Consider the following 23,933-nt stretch of genomic DNA (forward strand, 5'->3'; position numbering starts at 1 on the left):
ATGAAGGTATTGACACTTAGAAAGTTATAACTCTGTCAAGTTCGTACAGCTGTTTTAGTAGCAGAATTGATATCATGGTCCCAGACTCTCAATTCAGTACTTTTTTCCCTTTATTAATATTATTGGGTTCATTCATTTTGAAAGGGAGATTTAAACAATCACAGATATAGTTAGATCTAGAACCCAGAGGAATAATATAACCTAATTTCTGAGGATAAGATCTCTAATTTTCATTCTTGTATACAACAAATATTTAATGTGCTCTCATCTCACAATAAAAAAAATTGTCAGTCACTCAGGCTGAAAGTTTCAGGGTAATCACTAGTTCTTAACACTTAGAATACATAGAGTTCTTCCCGATTAAATTTAAAAACAGAGTGATTAGGTGAATCAAATGACTCTTGTCAATTCATCTGTGTGAGAGCAGTGGCTTTGAAAAAGTGTTCAATGCTGCTTAATGTGGCAAATGCCTTTCCAGTGGATGTTCTAAATAAATAAATAAATAAAAAACAACCAGGAAGAACTTCTTAAACTTAAATTTTAGAAAAATTTAACCAAAATGGCTCTAGCTTCACCTAAATGAAAAGTCCTCTCACAATAGTTTTAATGTAAAAATGGTAAGAGAACAGCAACAAGCATGCCAGAAACAAAAACAAAAACAAAAAACTGATCAACCTGATGTGCAGTAAATACACAGAGAACTAAATATTTAAAAACTTACTGTACATAAAAATACTTTTAAAACTCGAAATTTTTTTTAATGTAATCTGTTTCCACAATATTGGCTATTAAGGTGATATATATATATTAAGGTGATATATATATATATATATATATAACATATTGAAAAATTAACATTTCAGTTATTATGAAATATATTACTTATTTAATATTACTCTTTGGACCTCATGAGGTACCTAAGGGGCTTAAAATTAATAAACCAATAATTGCATAAAATTTGAGATTTTATGGTTAGAATGTTGATTGAATTCTTTAAAACATTTTAAATTATAAAGTATTTAAACAAAAATACAGAGAACACTACAATAACCATTTAAACTTAATAAATTTTAAGCTTCTGCCATATTTGTGTCATCTTTTTTTTAAAAAATAACACTTTGTAATAAAATGAAATAGTCCTTTTTTTCTCTTGTCATACCCTCTCATTTCACTCAGATGTAACTAATCTAACCGATAAAACTATATTCTAAATTTGCTTTATTTATGTATAGTTTATTCGTTTTGTTTGATATAGATCTCACTGTACAGATATATCACCACACTTTATCTGTCTACTGATGAGCGTTTAGTTGTGTGAACTTTTCCCTGTAGCAAAATGCAGTGAATCTCCTTGCATGTGCACTTGTCTATGAGTTTCTCAGACCAAAAGTGGGATACATGTACCTCCTTAAATATAATAGGTATTACCAAATTCCTCTCCATTTATACTCTAGCTAACAATACATAAGTGTTTTTCCTGCTCTACATCCTCACCAACACAATATTTTCATAGTTTTTTCAATCTAGTGAGTAAAATTGCATCTTCTTTTGATTTAAATATGTATTTCCTGAATTTGTTGAAATGGAACTATTTTTGTATAAATTGTTTATTTCCTTTGAATATTTTTCTTTATTTGTTTCACTTTGCCTTACTGATTTATAGTTCTTTAAATACTCAGAGTGTTAATCTTTTGTTAGATATACCCACTGTAAATATCTCTCCAAATTTTCAGTTGTGAAAAATTCTGTCATTATTCATTTGAATATTTATCCTATTTTCCTCTTCCAAAATTTCAACTAGACCTATATTAGAGTTGTTAAAGCCACCTCTTACGTCTTTATCACTTTTCATTTTTTTAACTCTCTTTGTCCCTCTGTACTGAATTCTATATGAATCACTCAGTACTATATTTCAATTTATTAATTCTTTGCTTCAAGTACTTTCAAGGTAGTAAGTTTAGCTCCTGCCCAGACTCATATGGCACACTGAGGGTCCATTTTTTTGCTGGTAGAACCAAATCTCATCTGTTTTTACCTGCTTCACACTCAAAATCCTGCAGACTATGGTTTCAGTCCCAATTAAATACTCGCTGTATTTAATCCTCATATGTGCTTATCAAATTTTTGAATGAGGCTAACCACTTTAGTATTCAAATTCCCAAAATCATGGTTCCCCAAACCCCCTGAAATTTTGACTTATTTTTCAGAAAATGTTTTTTGTATGTTTGCATAGAATTTGCATATGAATTCAGAGGGTTCACCTTCTGAAATTGCATCAAGGATCAACTGACCCTAGGTTACAAATCCCTGTCTATTGTTTCCATGCTTCTGTAACACATTTCTCTTTGCACAATGCCTTAGGAATGCCTTGCCTTTGACAGTATATTCACTTTCACAAATTGAGTTTCAGACTAATGCACCCTTTTTATGTTCTCTTTTACTCTCCTTCGGTCCTTAATATCTCTTTTCAGTTCAATTTATTTTACATAGAGTAATAAAAACATGGTGTGATCACTCAGTAGGCTGCTGAAGCCAGATTGTACTTACTGATCTGAAAGAGACGACTGATAGCAGTTCAGTTTCATTCTTTTGCATGTGGCTTTCCAATTCTGCCACAACCATTTATTGAAGAGGCTGTCTTTTATCCATTGTATGTTTTTTGCTTCTGTGTCAAAAATTATCTGTCCATATTTATGTGGCTTTATTTCTGTGTTCTCAGTTCTATTCTATCAGTCTATGTGTCTGTTTTTCTGCCAATACCATGATGTTTTGATTATTGTTGCCCTGTAGTACAAGCTAACGTCAGGGAGTGTGATACCTCCATTATTGTTCTTTTTTCTTAATATTGCTTTGGCTATTCGGGGTCTTTTGTGGTTCCAAACAAATCTGATGATTTTTTGTTCTAATTCTTGAAAAAAAGCCGTTGGGATTTTGATGGATATTGTATTAAATCTGTATATTGCTTTGGGTAATATGGCCATTTTAACTCTGTTGATTCTTCTAATCCATGAGCACGGAATGTCTTTCCATTTCTTTGTGTCTTCTTCAATTTCTTTTAAAAATGTCTTATAGTTTTCAGCATATAGGTCTTTCACATCCTTGGTTAAGTTTATTCCTAAGTATTTTATTCTTTTTGCTGCAATTGCAAAAGTAATTGTTTTTGTGTTTTTTTTAAAATTTCTTTTTCTGAGATTTCATTGTTAGTATATAGGAATGAAGTGGACTTTTGTACATTGATTTTCTAGCCGGCAACTTTACTGTATTCGTTGATTGTTTCTAATAGCTTTTTAGTGGAGTATTTAGGGTTTAGCATAAGACCTGAAACAATAAACTGCATAGAAGAAAACATAGGTACTAAACTTATGGACCTTGGGTTCAAAGATCATTTTATGAATTTGACTCCAAAAGCAAGAGAAGAAAAAGCTAAAATAAATGAATGGGACTTAAATAATGGGACTTATCAAACTTAAAAGCTTCTGCACAGCAAAAGAAACCATAGATAAAATAAAGAGGCAACCAACTGAATGGGAGAAGATTTTTGCAAACATTGTCTCCAATAAGGGGCTAATATCCAAAATATACAAGGAACTCATGCAACTCAACAACAAAAAAACAAACAACCCAATTGATAAATGAGCAGAGAACCTGAAGAGATATTTCTCCAAAGAGGACATACAAATGACAAATAGACATATGAAAAAATGCTCAACATCACTAATCGTCAGAGAAATGCAAATAAAAACCACAATGAGATATCACCTCACCCCAGTTAGAATGGCTATCATCAACAAGACAAATAGTAACAAGTGTTGGAGAGAATACACTGTTGGTGGGAATGCAGACTGGTGCAGCCGTTATGGAAGGCAGTGTGGAGGTTCCTCAAAAAATTACGAATAGAATTACCATATGACCCAGCAATCCCTCTCCTGGGTGTCTACCCAAAAAATCTGAAAACATTTATACATAAAGACAAGTGTGTTCCAATGTTCATTGCAGCTTTATTTACAGAGGCCAAGACATGGAAACAACCAAAATGTCCTTTGATAGATGAATGGATAAAGAAGTTGTGGTATATATACACAATGGAATACTATTCAGTGGTAAGAAAAGATGAAATAGGACCATTTGTGACAACATGGATGGATCTTGAGATTATAATGCTAAGCGAAATAAGTCAGACAGAAAAAAGCAGAGAACCATATGATTTCACTGATATGTGGTATATAAACCAAAAACAATGAAAGAACAAGACAAACAAATGAGAAACAAAAACTCATAGACAGAGACAATAGTTTAGTGGTTACCAGAGGGTAAGGGCAGAGGGGGGTGGTAGATGAGAGTAAAGGGGATCAAATATATGGTGATGGAAGGAGAACTGAGTGGGTGGTGAACACAGAATGGGATTTATAGATGATATAATACAGAATTATACACCTGAAATCTATGTAACTTTACTAACAATTGTCACCCCAATAAACTCTAATTAAAAATAAAATAAAATAAAAATAAATTTGAAAAAGAGATGACTGTTATATTTTGGGGGATTTCTGCAACCCGTTGTTAAACACAACTATTATGAAATGATATAAGCTTATAATTAAATAAATTTAATCAAAAACAAAGTAATAAATTCTCAAAACTTATCACTTCCTAATTATTTCTTAATATTTTACTTTTATCTATGCTCTTAAAGTTATTTGTCTATTATGTCTATGTCTATATGGTGGAAATATTATACAATGTTGTATATTTCTTCCGAACTTGTCATTTAATGATGTCACATTGGTAGCTTGAAATTGGCCACAGTGGGGGGTGTATTTGCACCCCAAAAATGCTACAAGTTGGGGCATGATTCATGGCTTAATTGGCTGTCTATATCTACATTGCCTAATAAAGTAGATACTAGCAAAATCTGGCTATTTAAAATCTAAATTAATTAAATTTAAATAGAATTAAGAGTTTAACTCCTCAGTCACAGTAGCCAAATTTCAAGAGCTCCATAGTCACATGTGGTTAGGTGGCTATCGTATTAAACAGTGCAGATGAACATTTGCATTATCATAGAAAGTTCTCTTGGAAGTGCTCGTTTATTTCAGGAGTCAGAAAACTGTTTCTGTAAAGAGTCAATAGATATTTTAGGTTTTGCAAGACACACAGTCTCCACCTCGCTACTCAATTCTGCTGTTGTAGCTCAAAGGCAGTTATATATGATACATAAATGAATGTGTATGGCTGTGTTCCAAAAAAAACTGTATTAACAAAAACAGGAGCCAGGCTAGCTTTGACCTACAGGCCAAAACTGTACTAATTAAATTTGTAAGCTGAAAATATGTTGTTATTTAAGAGGAACATGGTAAAATTAAGAGTATAAGCCATTCCCTGCTATAAACTTAAGAAAGTGATGGAGAAAACATTAATAATGCAATTCAACTGTAAATTGGGATTTATCTATAATTGTTACATTGTAAATAGCACACAAAAAAATTAAGGAACTGTGCCTCCAATATTCAAAAACTATTATTCAGTGCTATAAAGGAGTTGCTAAGGTTAATGATGAGCAAGCCTTCATTGTTTTGCTTTTGACTTACTCATTAACATAAATGAAAATATCAATCAACATTAAAGTTGGAACTATATTCATTTGTCAGTTGCAAATAACTTGGCTACAAATGCAAGAGTTTGGCAAAAATTAATGAAATAATTTTATGAAAATCAACTACATGGAATATAAAATAAAGAATAATGTATATTATATTATTATGTGTAAGTTGCATGCAACACACCCTTTATATCAGTAAAATGTGTAATAAACTTGTGTACATACAAATGCGTACACACATGTGTACACATTGTTTTGTTTTTTAGAGAGATGGTTGTTATGTATTTATTAGTACATCACTGGAAAGTACTTAAGTGTGTCTAAGTACTAAACATGACACAACAGTGCATTATTAATTTTGGTGTATATTCATCTATTTGTCTCTCTATTTATGTATTTGTCATGGCCCTGAAAATATGCCACTCATCCCCATCTGTGGGGAACACAAAGAATAGATAGCCCCAGCTGCTATGCTCTGTATCCACTACCACTGGGTCTTACCAAAACCACACTTCACTGTATGCAAATTTTATCTAAAAAATCATTGTTTGACCTAGGCAAATAACTAATTGTCCCTAGTGAATATTAAAATGTCCAAACAGTAAACAATTGGCCCACCAGATTGAAGAAAATTTATGTGAATACATTTCTTTAAAAAAAGGAAGATGCTATTTGAACTATAATTGCATTTGAATATTGGGAGTTAATAGAAACATAGGAAAAATTATTCTTGTTCACTTGGACAGATCCTGAGCTTATACCCTTAATTTTACCGTGTTCTTCTTAAATAATATATTTTCAGCTTATTATGTCCTAAATGTTTTTTATTATAAGTTACAGGCAACTTTTATCTGAGCTAGATATTACAACTCCCTAAATTTAAAATTCCCCAATACAGATATTCAATTCATGTGTGTGTAATATGTATTTTACTGTCTATGTATTTAAATAAAATTTGTCAAAGTCTTATAAATAACATTGAAGAAGTATATACAATAGACTGACCCAATGCAACAGACTAAGCCCAGGCAAACAAAAGCCAAGTTCAGACCTCTCGTTCTGGGAAATATACCTTAGATCGTTTTGCTATGAAAATAACACAAGATGTTGTTGCTATGAATGGGAGTCCCACATGAAGCAATTTGCTGAAAATATCTCAGAAGACTTTGGGCCCCTAAGACAAAACTTTTTGGTTCTAGGGATGATTGCCAACATTTATTTTTAATCCACAGTTTTAATATTTTAGTGACACCAGGTTGAAGGACACTTGATAATTTTTGACTTGTTTTTAAAATACTTAAGGTAATAAACAATAGTAAGGACTGTGTTTCCGTGAAAACAAGACCAGTTCTTATACCATATTTCCCTAAAATAAGACTGGATCTTATATTAATTTTTGCTCCAAAAGATGCATTAGGGCATATTTTCAGGAGACGTCTTATTTTTTCATGTACAGCAATCTACATTTATTCAAATACAGTCATGTCATCTTTTTCTGGAACATCGTCATAACGTACTAAATGCGCCCATCTGCATGCCTATCTTAACTGAGGCTTATTTTCGGGGTAGGTCTTATTTTCGGGAAAACATGGTAAAAACCTAGCTTTCCTAAAATCTTGTTCAGTGCATGGCCAAATTTCCTTTGGCTATGCTTTCTGAGAGCAGTTGTAAAATTAAACCTTGGAGGATTTCTGTGCTACTTGTATTTTCAAACATAACCATGGTCCAAAAAAACAACAACAACAAAAAAGAGAGATAAGGAAGAAAAGCTCTGAATATATATTTTATGAAATATGAAAACAATAAATGTTGCATTGTGTTTTTCTGGATGGCAAACTGATAAATTGGTTGATATTTTGGCCTGGAAATTTTTTCAAAGATCACAACAGGTTGAATTAATGAAAACTATCTCTTATTTTTGGCATGTTGTTTTTCTGCACTAACTTGTCCCTATGTCATCCTAAGGCCACCACTATGTTATGGTTTGTTTTTTTTAAGGAACGAAAGAGAACTAAGAAACCAACTGATCCAATATTTCTTCTGGGGAAGGTAATACTGATTTTTTTTTTTCCCAAAAGGAATGGGTAGCCAAAGTAAATAAGTAAATAAGCCAAGTCAATCAGTGAATGTGTAATACCACTTACGTAAGTTGCTTTGTTAAGTGAATATTAAAAATTTTAACTTTATATTTGGTAAATTAATACTTAAGATGATTGCATTTAGCTTTGCAGAACTTTGCACTGAATAATACCTATTTTAAAGTTGAAACTTAGAGAGTTATCATGAGGCAAGATCCTTAGGGATTAATTTGTAAGTATTCTCTAACACCTTAATTGCCAGAATATTTAGTATAGTTGCCCTTGGTGTGCAAAGGAACTTTTCCCTATAGCTCATGAAAACATGGTTAAATTTTGAGAAGTTTGTTGTTCAAACATATGCCATTTCCCCAGTTACAAGCATTTTACTCATAGAGGAGGTAACCAGACAGATGTTACAACTAGTTCAAAGGAAAATTCAAACCTCACAAACTTAGATAGGTGTGTAAAGGAATACTGAAATGAATTTCAAATGCAAGCAAAAACCATGTTTTTGGGAGAGAGGAGGAAGTCAATTAAGTCTTTGCCAGACAGACCAGAATTTACATATCTATCAGTTACCTATAATTTCAAAAGCAGAGCAAAATCCCTTAAAGACAATTAACTGAGCTAGAATTAGACAGCAGGAAAGATGGGTGATAGTCAATGCACAGATTTCCATTGTCTTTTCAACAGGTTGGGTTGGTGGTATTTGGGAAGCTAACTTTGGACACATAGTACACTCGCTGAGGTGACAAGTATGTAAATTTAACTGACTTGATTGATTCCTAACAAACATCACGTGTAGGTTCACTGGGGAAAAGAAAGATAATCTCAGGGTATAAGAGGACTGAGATAGTATTTAAGGCTTAGCTTAAAATAGCATATGGCATGATTGTAAGCTAGAATTGTCTAATAGCTATCAAGGCATTAAAAGGATTTTAGCTTATTTTCCCCCATGCTGTTTCAAAATCTCTATTGTCAAATTTACAGTGGTTGATAGGTGAGATTTTTTTGGTGGGGGAACAGGTGGATTATATTATAATTAAATATAATGGGAAAAGTATTAATCTCTTAATACTGAAAAATCCTGGTAATGCTTTGCTCGGTTAAGGTATGGACTTTAAAACTAAGGTTTCTGACATTTCTGAAAGAATGTATAGATTGTCTTAACAGGACAATCTTAATTTTTCTAGTGATTTTTAAGTGACACTTTTGAGTTGCCACTAGATGACACTGTTGCATTCTTAGTAAATGCAGCAGTTGATTTCTGTCGGTGGTTCTGAAGGGAACACAAGTTGTGTCAGGGCAGGGTTGATTCCTCATCCCCGCATTTGGTTCTGTCTGCTTGCTCATAAAGGTCCACTCAAACCAACAACCAGTTACAACTTGTTGCTTCTCCAACCCTGAAATGATATCCTGAATCTGAGAGCTATGATTCTACCTCGTCATTACTTGGAGTCAAATCAATGAAACGGAAGCATTGGTCCTCGTCTCTTCCAGGAGTCAACTTGCTTTCTTTGTGTATATTTTTAAAGCAGCAGGTCATACCTATGTCCCTGCTGAGTTGCCCAGCTCGCAGTTCCCTTTCCATCACTTGCTGCCACACTGTGGTCACTGCCTGGATGCACAGGCAGGGTTCCCCTGATGGGATGCTCGCCTCTGAAGGCAGCAGCAGGAGGCTGAATATGGAGCCCCCATAGTTCCTTTGACCTTCCCATCCTGTCATACTCCACAGCAGCGTCACCCAGTACTGAAGGGTGGACCAAACTTCCTGAAGGACTGGTGTGACAAAGGAGCTATAATGTAAGAAGGAGCACCCTCAGACTGCATGCTAAAAATGCCTTTTCTTACCATACAGAGGAAAACCCGGGAGCTAAAGTTACAATTTTTACACGGTTAGAGTTTTGCTTGGTGGTTACACCAAAGTTCTTACCCTTGATACTCTTTCCTTATTACCAGCTACCTGGTGAAACTACCTCCTCCTTCTAAATTCTGCCATCAGGCTCTCCACTCACAATTCAGGGAATTCACTACTTACCCACAGAGGTCATTTTCACCCCAGGATCCATCCTCCTACTGCTGGCAGAGCATTTCCCTAAGTTAGACATAGCCATTCTAGGTGGGTGGAATGTAAGAGCAGAGGGGAAAAGAGAGGGTGGAGGGGTGCTGTTGTGCTAGTGTCGATCACCCGGTGTAGACCTCCCGCATTGCCAGTCTGTCGTGATGGTATCAGCAGAAGCAAGCACTGTCTTCCCTTCAAGGTCTTCCAGTATTATAGTTTTCGGGCATGCTGCTTTCTTCAGATTGTAAAATGGGCCCTTGAGAACTTAAACACAGACTTGCAGCATGCATACTTGTGGGGTGCATATACCCCTCGAGAGGCAAACAGTGAAAGGGGAAGTTTTATCTTGAGGCTATATAGCCATAGGTTTGTGCGATCTTGAATAATTAACCAACTTTTTAACGACCAGTCTTCTCATCTACAAAGTAATATATTACAGTTTTCCTTATCCTTGGACTCAGAAATAAGCTGGCTTTTAAAGAGTGGCCCATGACCTGAACGACATCGTAAGAAACATTCCAAGGAAGGTTCAAGCCCACAACCTTGGCCCAAGAGCAATGCCCCACGTCAGTGAGGAGGGAAAGCTGCACTTCTGGGATTTTCTGTATTTGAGTGTTGCACTCGTGGAAGGAGAGTTCAAAGAGAGAGATGCAAGTGAAACTGAAGATACGGATCACTAACTTTAGTTTCATCTCACATTTGGAAAAATAAAAAGGTTTATAAAATTGTTTCGGCCTCAAGAAATTTGGAGTGCACAGTAATAATCAAGTCTCATTGGGTTTTCGAAGGGATGGTATACGTCTTAGAATGTAGGAAGGAGGTTGTTCTGAAGAATGGGCAGCAGAAACTTCTCTTCTTAGTTCAACAGCAAAGGAGGGGCAAGATCAGGAGAATTTTGTGTAGGTGCTTTAAGAAGGGGCTAGTAGAAAATGTTCCAAGGTTCTGTGATGTGCTTTGAAAGGGTGAGTAAATGGATTGGCATTGTTGCCATTTAAATATTCCAGCTACTGTCAGGAGTGACCATCCCGTTAGTCGCCAGCTGTCTTTTTGCATTAAACTGAATGAATGAATGAATGAATGAATGAATGAATGAATGAATACATACATACATACTCATACATACATAAAACATACATAAATGGAATTTCTTGTGTTGATTTTTCCTAACACCATCCCAAAGAACTGGTATACAGATACATCCAGGTTCTCCCAGAAATAATTGGTAGAAATTTTAAAGTGAAATAACAGGGAAAACTGTCTTTGGAAATCAAATAATTATAATATAATGAGTAGTCGGAAACATACAGAGAAACCACTTGCTTATTTTGAAGATGTTAAGCAAAATGAGCTCTTTTTAACCCATACTGGCTTCAAACTGCCAGAAACCATATCCGTTCTTTATTTCATGACCTCTTTTGACTGCTAACTCTGTGTGATATGGGCCTGTGCTTGGTTCTGAAATAAGAAACTCAGAAAGACTGATTTTCTGATTCTCAGAGTGTCACAGTCTAATGGAAATATAAAAATAACTAATACAAAGTGATTCGTGTTAGAATAGAAACAGCTTGTGGAGTTTCAGAAATGCAAGGGGACTTGGGGAAATTACATCCTGCTTTTTCTCAGCTGTCCAACCAGAGGGGCTCTGACCTTCTCCTCCCACAGGCATGCCTTCGGTCCTCATAATGAAGACACTTCATTTCCTGCCCAGTGATTGGTGCAAGCAGAGTCAGAGGATCCAAATAAGACTTGAGATGGATATTTGGAGACTATGAGACAGAAGCTTTTAATCAGGTTGCTAAATTAGGAAGACATTAATCAGGGTTTGACATGGAGCCATCTTGACTCATGAAAGGAAAAAAAAAAAAATCCCCATATGAAGAATGGAAGGAAGATTGACACAGAGCCAAGAAACCCAGGACTTGGGGGCATTATTGGAGCTCCTGGATCAAGTCATTTCTAAAGCTAGACCCACTTATAGACTCTAAAGCTTGTAAGCCAATAAATTACCCTTTTGCTTAAGCTAGTAGAATTCACACAAAAAATCATACTTAATGTACTTAACAATGGAAGGATTCCTCAGACACATGCTGAATTTATTTTTCTTCAGTTTACTTTAAATGTTTACTTTACAGAAACAAAATTAAATATAGCCTCTTGAAGATTCATGTTTCTCTGTCACAGTACATCATTTGTCAGAGAATTAAGGTAGTTTCCCTCCAAGGGTATCAATGAAGGGGTAGGCGTAGAGGTAGTGGTAAGGGTAGAGGGTAGGAGACACGACAACTAACACTCAGCTGAGATTCGAGGTGGTGAGCAGTGTGCACTGTATGTCAGTGAGGACTTGGAAACCTCCAGTTCTGACTCAGTAGATGATTGGCATTGGGGGTGTCAAAGTAGCAGGTGTGACAACTGTGGGTGCAAAATGGTTACCAGGAAATGGAGCATGGAAGGTTTGCTTACAGGGAGCAGGGCCCTAGCTGATCGAGCGTAGTGCTATAGCCCCTGTGAATAGACTTAGTCCTCAGGGGAGACTGAGAGATCTCAACAGTCCACTGGAATAGAGTCTTAGAATGTGGACCAAACAGAAATCAGTCCTACAGCCTGGGACTGAGATCCTAAGGAACTGGGTTCAGAAACTGTTGGAAAAGCCCAAAGATCAGGAGAGAACAACTTTGGGGGAGGGCAGGTAGGAACATGAGACACTCTTTTCTTGAGGGCAATTGAATTTCTTTTATGGAAATTGAATGGGGAAAGCCCAAGGAAACGATGAGTGACCCAACTCTGAGATGCTGGAGAAAGCAAAGACCTAGAGCTGCAAAATATGTAGATGAAGTTAGTTTTAATTATAGCTGCCTAAACTTTAAGTTCCTAGAGAAATTTCATTTTCAAAATTTAATTCTCATTCTAGTGATTTTCCGAAAAATAACTTTTCTTCTACATGATAATTCCCATCCTGAAAATCCCCTCTATTTGGATTCAAGAACATGTACCTTTACTGGCAATTTACAATTCCACTTATAAATTCATTTTTATAAACTTGAGACTGCAACTCAAGCATTGGCCTACCTTCTATCCCTCTTCTCCTGCATTTTCTTTTATTTAAAAAAGAACAAACAAGAAAACAAAAAACTCAGTTCACAGAGCAGTGAAACATGAAATGAAATGAGCTCAATTACTGTTGCAAATAAGCACAGCAACATAAACAAGGTATTTCAAACATTTTCACTGTCAAATTTAAGTGCTACTCTTTGAAGTCAGGTTTTCACATGTGTAATACAACTGTCATGTTGTAAATGTTTTAATGACATGAAAGGACATCTAACAATAAAATGTGCTTATTCTATCTCCTTGGTTTTTAAACAAACAAAAATGCAGATCTAATTTATTTTATATCATTAAAAGAACTAAAAGATCTCCACAAACACATCTGTTCCCAGGTTCATACCAGCAGACACTTAACGTCCTGGCTCACTTCACCTCTGTGAAGACACCTCTGTCTTCCTTTTCTCTTGTCTTTCCCTCTCCCCATCCCATCCTGAGAATCTTAGTGTTGTGAAAACAAAGATGGACATATTGGTATTCCTGGCCTTCTGGAGTTTATATTCTCTCAGAGGAAAAAGTGATGTGAACAAAATGTCAGCTATTCTAAAACTTTTGCCCTCTCTTTAGATGGCGGTCTAGCTTGTCTATGTCAGTCTTCCTCAGTTCCCTAATGTAATGAAGATGTTAGCTCCCATTATCTTTAAGTCCCTAGAGGAAAACATCTTTCTGGATGACCCGTCTAGCAATCAAGCCTCTCAGGCCGTCACCTTCATCTCCGACCTTTCACTCTAGTACACTCGGCTTTGCATCACATGAATCTTGGAATCTCAGTGTTAAGACTAGAACTCTGAAGGGTCTAAGGTGTTACCCATCTGCAAGCTAACAGGCTCGCCTGCCACAATTTTATATACATATTTGTGCTGGTTTATTTTCCGTGTCAACTTGACTGGGCTAAGGGATGTCCATATAGCTGGCAAAACATTATTTCTGTGAGGGTGTTCCTGGAGGAGATTAGCATTTGGTTCAGTAGACTGCATAAACATCCTTCCTTGCCAATGTGGGTGGGCATCATAAAATCCATCAAGGACTCTAATACAACAAAAAGACAGAGAAAGGGCAACTCATTCGCTCTTCTTAGCTGGGACATTCACCTTTTCCTGCCCTCAGACATCAGAGCTCTGGGTTCTTGGGCCTTGAGACTCTGGAACATACACCCTTGGCTCCTTTGGTTCTCAGGCCTTCAGGTTTGAACTGAATTATATCACTGTCTTTCCTGGGCCTCCAGCCTGCAGATGGCAGGTCATACAACTGCTTCTCCTCCATAACTGTGTGAGCCTCATAATAAATCCCTCATAACAAATCTCTTTCTATGTACCTATATGAGTATATAGCCTACTGGCCTGTTTCTCTGGAGAAACCTAATGCTCTGTGTGTGTGTGTGTGTGTGTGTGTGTGTGTGTGTGTGTGTAAACATGAAAACTGTAGATCAGGGAACAGACCTTTTAGGAACTAACAGAACATCTGTCCCCCAAACCCCAATTCCCCATGGAGAGACGTACCAAGATGTATATGTATCAGAAGGCATTTGCATCACAAGAGAGAAACTCTGAAATAATGAAACCCAGAGGTGATATTTGAACTGCTGCCATATTGCCTTATCCTCCCATCTGGATAGATTGGCCCAGGTTACCCACTGCCTGTGACCAGCCAGTGACTACCTGGGAGGAGCTACAGAGTAATCTGCAGTTGTTCACTGCCTGTGCTAACCCTGGAGATGTGTGGGAGAGGCTACTCTGCGAATTGAGGACAGCTGCCACCAGTACCAAGCCTGGGTTAGCTCTGCAAAAAGCCAGGATACCCTGTGGCCTGCTGCCACCTGCTCGTCCTCTTAAGGTTCAGCCCCTGATAAAGCCTCATGGGGTACACTAGTTGAGTGAGGCAAGATATCAGGGAGTCAGTAGAGTGGGAAGACTTGTGGTCAACAGATTAATGTAGACTCTGGTTTGGTGCCAGTGCTAAGCCTGGAGATACTCAGCAAAAGTCTCAGAGCACACCGAGGTGAGCTGCTGCCCACCTGGGTCCTGCTGACTCCAACAGTTTTTCAAGAATGAGTGCGATGCAGTCAGGGCTAGCTACTCTCAGAGAAAGTGCCTCTGGTGTCGGGGCCGCAAGGTAAAGCGAATGGAGCTCACCAGACCAATCAGATTCAGATTTGGCCTGAGGGGGCGGGCTCAACATATTAAAGATGGCGCCTGCCTGTCAGCTGCACAGGAGAAGGATCCTTCACAGGGAAACTGGCGACTGTTCTCGAGTCCTCGCTTTGAAGCCACATACTTCAGTCTGCCTCGTGTATGCCTCCAACACCCCCACCCCCCGAGTTACTGTCTCTCGACCGGAGCCCAAGGTGAGTGCCTGTGAGTGAGAGAGTCTGTGTGCAGGCCTTTTAAGAGGACGTCTGGGTTTCCCACTGTCGTTGGTCTCACCCAGATGGTCAGAATACCCATTGTTTTTCAAAGCCAGATATTGTGGGGTCTCCCCTTCCTGGCACCAGTACTCTGGGCTTGGGAGGCTGGTGTGTGTCTGGGGTCTCTCGCTTCTCTAAGGGGAACCTCTATGGCTGAGATATCCCTCCCGGTACTCAACCTCCACAAGGAGGTTTGGGGCTAGCCCGTTTCACATCTCTGACCCTCCCACTAGTTTTGACATGGCTTCTTTATATCCTTAGTTATAAAACTTCTGTTCAGCTAGACTTCAGATGGTTCACCAGGTTGATTGTTCTATAATTTAGTTGTTATTTTAATGTGTTCATGGAAAGAAGCAGGCATAGTGTTTATCTACTCTGCCATCTTAGATCTTCAGAAACTTAGAGATTTGCTTTTTGAGTAGTAAATATGGCCTCTATAATTTCTCCACCACTACTTAGAGAAAGACACACTGAAAGTGTTAAAAGGTTAAAGTTTGGAGATGGCATGGTTGTTTTACAGAAAAAAAAATAAAATAAGTTAAAGGCCTATGCTTGGATTCCAGGTCACCACTTTCTAGTTGTTTGGTGCAAGGAACTTAATATCTTTAAGCTACAATACCCTAATCTGAAAAGTGTGAAAAATAGTATCCACATTACAGTTATTTTAAGGATTAAATAAGAAAAGAATGTAAATGTGGCTAGCATATAGTAAGCAATCAATAAATAATCACTATTATGATTTTAATTGAGGTAGCAATATAAGCTCCAAGTTACTGTTTTTTATTTCTAATGGGTACACAAAATACTTATCTTTATGTATAAATAAGTTTAATAGAGGATAAATTATTGTTTTCTTGCTAAGTAGAAGCAATTTTGGTGGGGAGGGAAGATAAAATGAAGTCATTGTAATACACTGTTCTGTTCAATCACTGTGTGTTTATATTCTTAAGCTCATGTCACTTACCTCCCTTTTCTGAAAATTTAAATTCAAAATCTTAAGATCAGGGTTTCTGAAAGCAAAGTCTACTTGTAGCCCAACTAACTACCAAGAAGCTTGTTCAAAATTCAGCTTTCTAGACCTTCTTAATCAGAACTCTGTTGCCCAGACTTCTAACAAAAAAATGGGGGGCGGGGGGAAGAAAAAGAAAGTCCTTCCTAAATACAAATGTTAGGAATCACTGCAGTAGAATGACTGCCTCCTCCCGGTTTGCTCAGGACTTCCCTTGTTCTAGCACTGAAAGTCCCACATCCAGTGTTCTGAGAATTCCCTCAGTCCCAAGCAAACCAGGATGGTTAGTCACCCTACAAGAGGAATAGAATTCATCACTAAGATCTAGCAATGATAACCAAAACAACAGTGTTTGCAAAGCCTTAGTATTTCAACTAAGCTTTTGAAAAACAAAGAAAGGAAGAGATTTAAATCACAATTTTGCTAAAATGATATTTTGTAAAGAATCAAGACCAATTTGCTTTAAAGATGGACACTCCATTCCTGTGGTTACACTGACCTCTGGTGGGTGTGCTTTCAACTACAATCATTTGAGAGTAGCTAGTTCAAGTGAATTGGATTTTTCTTTTAAGATTTTAAAAACTTCTTTTCTATGAGAAATGAACTATGCTTCACCTAAAGTTTCTCCTTTGACATTAAATATATGGAGGGAGCTCTATATAATTATGCTGTACATGCACTTTTTCATGCCGTGGGACCATGGTATGTAATCATCGAGTGGAAAAAATGGTGTTCACTGCTGCCATTGGTACTCAAGTTTTCTTAGTCATTAGTAGGGAGAATCTGCTTACTGTGAAATTTATGACAAGATGGCTAATTTACAGTTGAGTCTGTAAGTACTGGTCTTCACATATGGTGTGCCCTTGGCCTTAGCATACAATTCTCCCAGATGTCCATGTGTATTTCTCCTTTGCTTCCTTCAGATCTCTGATTAAATGTTACCAGAGAATGTGTCTGACTAGTCCTTCCTGACTTCCATTATTATATACATAGCAATTATTTTCCTGATACTTTCTATTATTCTTCGCCTGTTTTAGTCCTCTTTAGACCAGTCAACAACACCTGATATCTATTCATGTCTCTCTTTATCTCATCTCTTTCTTCTCTTAGTATCTATCTGTCTATCTATCTATCTATCTATCTATCTATCTATCTATCTATCTATCTATCTATCATCTATTCACCACTATTTCCACTATAAAAAGGCAGAGACTGTGCCTTTATTGTTTACTGTTATAGCTAGAGCATGTAGGATATGATGCCTATTGGATACCTGTAGGCACACAATATGTAGTTATAGAATGAATGAATGGATGAATCAATGATTCAATCCATCAATCAATGGTCAATTTTTAAGTAGCATAATACCAACTCTCTGAAAGGCAACTAAGAGCCAAGCACAAGGCACAAGTCTTTGCAAAGAAAGGTTTTAGTTCAAAGAAACCACACTATCTATTGTCTTTTCACAAGTAAACGACCCAGTTAGCTAATTTCACAAAGTAGAAATAGAGTGGTAATGACAGTGTGTGCCACTCACAGACTCAGACAAGCCAGGTACAAAGCTGGTGTGAAGATGGTAGAGGGCGCAGCCTCAGGCTGCGTGTAAGTTAGGTTGGGGCAAGGAACCAGGAGATCAGGGCTAGAAAAGCTACATTAAGCTTCTGTGACTGGATGAATCAAAAAAATAAGCAGACAAAAAGGATGGCAGGTGAATGACTGGAAGATTAGAAAGTGCTCAGTTAGGAGGCCAAGTGCCATGTTGGCGTGCACAGATGCCAGAAGCATTTCTGCGTGGTGGCAGCTGCTTAGGGACCTACTAGTTATGTAAATGAGGGCAAGTTAAGTCATGCTTCATTTTTCTCATCTTGAAATCTAGATAAGTAAATGAGATAATCCGTATAAGTCACATGATAAGTACATGGTAAGTGTTAGCTGTATTGGTCGTGCTTACAAACATACGTATCAAGCACTATGGGGATAAATCATGACATTGAACTTTAAATATTAACCAGTCCTGTGTGTACCTCACTGCACCTTATATATGAAATTTCCATTCCAGATGTTTACCTGGTCATTCTCATTCTTCTCTGATGTCTGTATATCCCACTAACACTTGTTCAATAGCTTACAATTGGTCAGACAATCAGACTAGCATAGTAAAGAACAGTCACTCCACAGCTTTGGAGGAATATAATCACTGCAGGATTCTTATATTCTTGTATTTATTGATTATAGTAGCAGATATGCTTTCAGATATAGGGACTTTGTAATTTTACTATGTCTTACTGAACTTCTTTAGAGGTAGTAGGAAATCCAAGTGTATTTTCTCTCTTTACTCTTATTCTCTATATTAAAAATCAAAACAGCATATTAAAACTAAGTAAATGTTTTTTCCTACCTCATTATTCCTAGGAATCTTTATTGCCATTTGGATGAAACTTCCCTGCATAGAAATATCTTGTATAGTCCTCATCACCAATTATGTTGTTAATTAGCACCATACTCACAAAGAAAACTGCTTTTCATTCCACCAATATTTTATCGTTTCTTTCTGCTGTGCTAATCACAGTAACATAAAATGTATCTATAGTTAAGACTTTAGCCGAGAATCAGAAAATAACATTAGAAATGTTTCTGTGTTATCTAAAATGATAAGCACTAAAACTAGCAGCATTTTATTTTGAATCAGAAGAGTATAGACCAACATTCAGAATTACTGATTCTATATTACCAGCAATTCTAACAATCATTTGAATGATCAAACTCTGGGTCATTTGAAGCACTCAGAAATGGGGAAGGGTGGAAGAATCAGTAAATTGGACATGGTAAGAAAAATCCCAGAAACAAAGACTCACATTAGTACAGAGAACAGGAAATAATAATCATGGTTGGCTCTAAATCTATTATTTAATCAAACAATGTCTTTTGGAGATGTTTTAAGCAAAAATTGTTAAAACTTATTTTGATGAGCCAAGTGTTAATTACCTGGAATATTAGGTTAAATAGAAAGTCTCCATTTCTATAAAAGATGTGTAAATGGGGCAATAAGTTATTTTTCGTACATTTCTGTAATTATTTGTCTACAGATTTGTGTTTGTTACTATGTTTCATGCATACATTTTACCTCAAATCAATTGGAAAGTTCATTAAGAGCACTGATGAAGACCTTTCCTTTGTTGTACTATTACCAGGTCTCTGAATGAAACTTTACTCATAAAACAGAGATTTTGTTGTTGTTGCTGTTGTTTTTCTTTTATATCAAATTGCACCATAATTTAAGGGCAGTTAGATTCTTCTCTCACTTCTCCAATGACATTAAATCAGTATTAGAACTTTTTAATAGCCTAAAATATCATTAGGCATATGTATTTTGCCCTTTAAAATATGTTTATCTCACTTGGATTATCAATGTTTTCCTTTTATACTCTAGCTAAATTGTCACTGTACACATGAAAAACTACCTGGTGCTTATACACAGGGACATGCAAACAGAACTTAGAGCAAACCCACCTTCAGTATTGGATGGAAAATAAGAACTGTTTTTTTTTGTTAATATTCTTTGATTAAACAAGACTTAGCTATAAAATTTTAGACTTTTGACTGAAAAATACAACCACAAAGATCATAACAACTGGTAGTACTTGAGAAAAATGATCAAAAGTAGTTCTTTAAAATATTTTTTAAAACTTTTTGTTTGACATAACTTCAGACCAGTAGGAAAGTTGCAAGAATATTTAAAAAAAATTTTTTCCACATACCTTCTGTCCAGATTCCCCAAATATTAATGTTTACTGCCTTTGTTTTGCTTTGTTGCTCTTTCTTTTTCATATCACATATACACAAATATCATTTTTTCTCTGTATATATTTTTCTTCATTTTGTCAAAGTAAGTGGCCGATATGATGCCCTGTACTCTTAAATATTTCAGTGCATACTTCCAGAAAAAGACATTTCTTAGTAACCAAAGCACAAATATCAAACTCAAAAAATTGACAGTGATATTATGAAATAATCTATAGACATTATTCAAATTTTGCCAATTGTCCCAATAATGTCCTTTATAGCAAAAGAAAATCCTGGATCACACATTGCTCTTAGTTGTTATGTCTTTTTGGTGTGCTTTAGTCTAGAACACACCTCAGTGTTTTTGTTGTTGTTGTTATTTTGTTTTCATAACCTTGATGATTTTGAAGAATAGAGGACAGGCATTTTGTAAGATGTCCTTAAACTTGCTTTTATGGGACACTGCCACATGATTAGATTCAGTTTATGCATTTTTGGAAGGAATATCACTGATGTATGTTGTATGCCCTGTGAATCATATTAGGAGCACATGTATCAGTTTGTCCTATTCCTAGTGATATTTTGATCACTTTATTAAGGTGGTATCTGCCCATTTCCCACGTAAAGTTATATTTTTCCATTGCAATGAATAAGCACTTTATGGGAGATAATTTGAGAGGCAGGAATATAAATTTCCTCTTACTCATCAGACTTACTTTTATCCACTAGTTTTTGCATCTGCTGATGATTCTTTTGGAATTAATTATTACTACGATGATTGACAAATGGTGATAATCTAATTGCATAATAGTGCTGCTTTAATCAGAAATAAAATATATTCTGTAATTGTTTTTATCTTTTCATAGTTTAATTATCTTCTTAATGGATTTTTATGTTCTCATTTTGTTCCACTGCTAGATTTATCAAAGAAATCTACAAAAATTGCCTAGGTCATTTAGTAAAAAGCTACTGATTTTATAGTTCATTTCCTTCTTATAATAAGTAATTGTTTGCATTAGCCACATTATTTCAATACTTTTTAAAGTAACAATACTGAGTATTTTAAGAGTGCAACTTTTTAATATATATATTTAAAGGGATATCCTTAAGACAGATGTTTTTCATTTACTGACTTCAGGTTAGATTTCTTCACTAAAGCTTAAATTTACCAGGTATAGGTCAATTTTTGGACAATACTCTGATATTAGCAGCAGAGAGCAGGAGCTGTGAAAAGATTTTAATCACAAATGACATTCATTTTAATGTTTTCAGGTGGAGGATTTTAAGCCTGGAAATTATATAACCAGATTTTCATTTTTAGGGTGATAAATTTGGCAGCACAATGGAGGATAAAATGGGGGGTGGGGTGGCAAGGACAACATTAAGAAATTGTTATTATATTTTGTATATTGGATGGTTTCCGACAACCGACTCCTGCTCTGAAATAATGTTGTCACTCCAGGCTGTCACTTCCTACTCTGGTCCAAATAACCCTTTTCTAGTCCACAGAGTCAAAAACTGCTGGAACTCTTTGGTGATCTAGGAGCAACTAATTTCTTTCGCTATTTAGTGTTCACCACTGTATTTGGCTTGTGTCCTTAGAGCTCTGCTAGGAAGATCACTAATTGTTCTCACACAGATCTGTGAGTCACTTCAGGGTCTGAGCCTCCCTCTGCTCTTTGATAATTCCTCTGAATTTGCCTGCACATATAGAAATTAACAGTATAATTATGAATTGAGAGTAATAAAATACTGAATTCAGCGTTGTTGGGAGGACTGCATGTGTTATGTTTGTGCAAAGGACCTGCACAGTCCGCATTATAATCAAACACCTGATTATTGTTTATAGTTCATCTTCCTCATAAGACTTGAGTGTTCTCATGTAAATGTAACTCCTTCCCCCCATTGCCAAAAGTAAGTATATAAAATGGAATCAGCATGACTTGAAACTATATTTACGCGTAGGTCTAGCAGCACAAAAGGCAGTATCATAACTCAAACGTTGCAGTAAAAACATTATACCAGGCATATCCAAAGAAGCAAATGAATAAAGAAACTCGAAAGTGCTTATCTTCATTAAAGAAATATATGAGGTGTGACTGAAGTGATGTGACTTAAATGGGGCTTTGAAAGCGGGCTCCACAGCCACACACACAATGAATCCCCTTATTGTATAGTTCACAGTAGGGATATTAGAGTCAGAGTAGATAAGGAATGTCTGATTCTTCTACATTAAATGAAGAGCTCATTTGAATTGCATTTTAACAATTGTTTCTGATGTTCTGAAATAATTTATTATACTGCAAATAGGTTCTGAATTCATGAAAGTCTTCATACATTTTTTCCCGCCTGGGATTATCAAATCTTCTTTATCCTTACAATATCCAAAGTGAAGTGGACAGCAATTAAAACTGATTTACTGGTGGAAAAAAATTACATCTCATTTGCTTCTGGTAATTGGACCACATTTCACAATAGATTGAAAGTGAAGTTTCTTAACTTTTTCCCATATCCGTTGGGGCACACAGAATGGCATATTGTTAAATGAGCTTATTTTACATGCAGAATCTCTAGTTCTTCTCTCACAAATCATTCTAACATCTGCCTTTCACATTTTTACTTTTATGATTTAAAGGGTCTCTGTGATCTCTTAAACATTTTTATGTGACTTTGAAAAATACTGTTGGTATTGCTTATTTATATTAGGCATATACATGATAATTTATTATTGGATGAAATTACAGATCATAGTCATATTTCCCAATTTTACTTTTAGGTCAAACACTCTTAAAATAGATATTTTTTTTTAAAAAAATTAAATTTAAAAAAGTTTTTCTTTTTCGTCAAACATTCTTAAAATAGATTCTTTTAAAAAAAATTTTCCCACAAGTCTGGGAAGAAAGACACTGAACTTGAAAAAAATATATATATATATTTTACTTTGAGGACAATTAAAATGTACTAATTTACCCATAAACAATCATTAGCCTTTGGCAACTTTTTCTAAATAATTATCAATAAGCCACAGTGAACATCTTCCCAACATTGCAATTTTTTTTTTAGGGGATTGTCTCTCTTATTCCACTTTGTCCTGATAGGGCTATCAAGTCTAAAACTTTATGTGCTACCGTTTCCATGCAAATCAATGGTAAGTAAAGTGTTGTGCTCCTGCAGAAAGCAAACAGCCCGCAGGCGGTTATGATGTCAGGCAGGGCCAGTCAGATTCTTCTATAAACTGGAATGCACATATCTGGAGTGAGAAGCTCCTTTGCTGCAGTGTTGCTATGCTGGGAAAGGTAATTATGGAATGTTAGTGCCATCTCCCTATCACATGGAGAAAACAGACTCTATACAGCATACAAGGGAAAACAAAGGAAGAGATGGAGAAGGAGTCTGGAAGCTGGTGACAAGAGTTTAGCCTCTAGAAATATTCTTACCCAAAACTGGCTTCACCTTTATAGTTCCAAGTCACAATTTTTAGTTCAGCTGAACTGTGTTTTGGTTGGGTATGCATTATATATACCAGGGACGCCAAAAAAGATGTATACACATGCCTTGTATTCATCTTTTGTTATCGGTGTATAGGTATTGAGTGTTATAATTTTAATACAGTTTTTCCCTTAAAATATGTATACATTATTTTGGCTCTCTCTCTCTCTCTCTCTCTCTCTCTCTCTCTCTCTCTCTCATATATATGTGAAAATAGCTTCTAGTTTGTTACCATTTGGCTTGTCTAAATATTCAAATTCTTTACCTTTTCAGGAAAACGTTCTTAGTAACGTGAAAACATGTGTGTACATATTTTGATATGTAGAATTGGCCAGGCTGAATTCCAAACCCACTTATTCAAACACTAACCTAGGTACTTCTGTGAAGGGATTTTGCAGATATGACTA

Source organism: Rhinolophus sinicus, linkage group LG04 (assembly GCF_036562045.2).
Source record: "Rhinolophus sinicus isolate RSC01 linkage group LG04, ASM3656204v1, whole genome shotgun sequence".
Taxonomy (NCBI): Eukaryota; Metazoa; Chordata; class Mammalia; order Chiroptera; family Rhinolophidae; genus Rhinolophus; species Rhinolophus sinicus.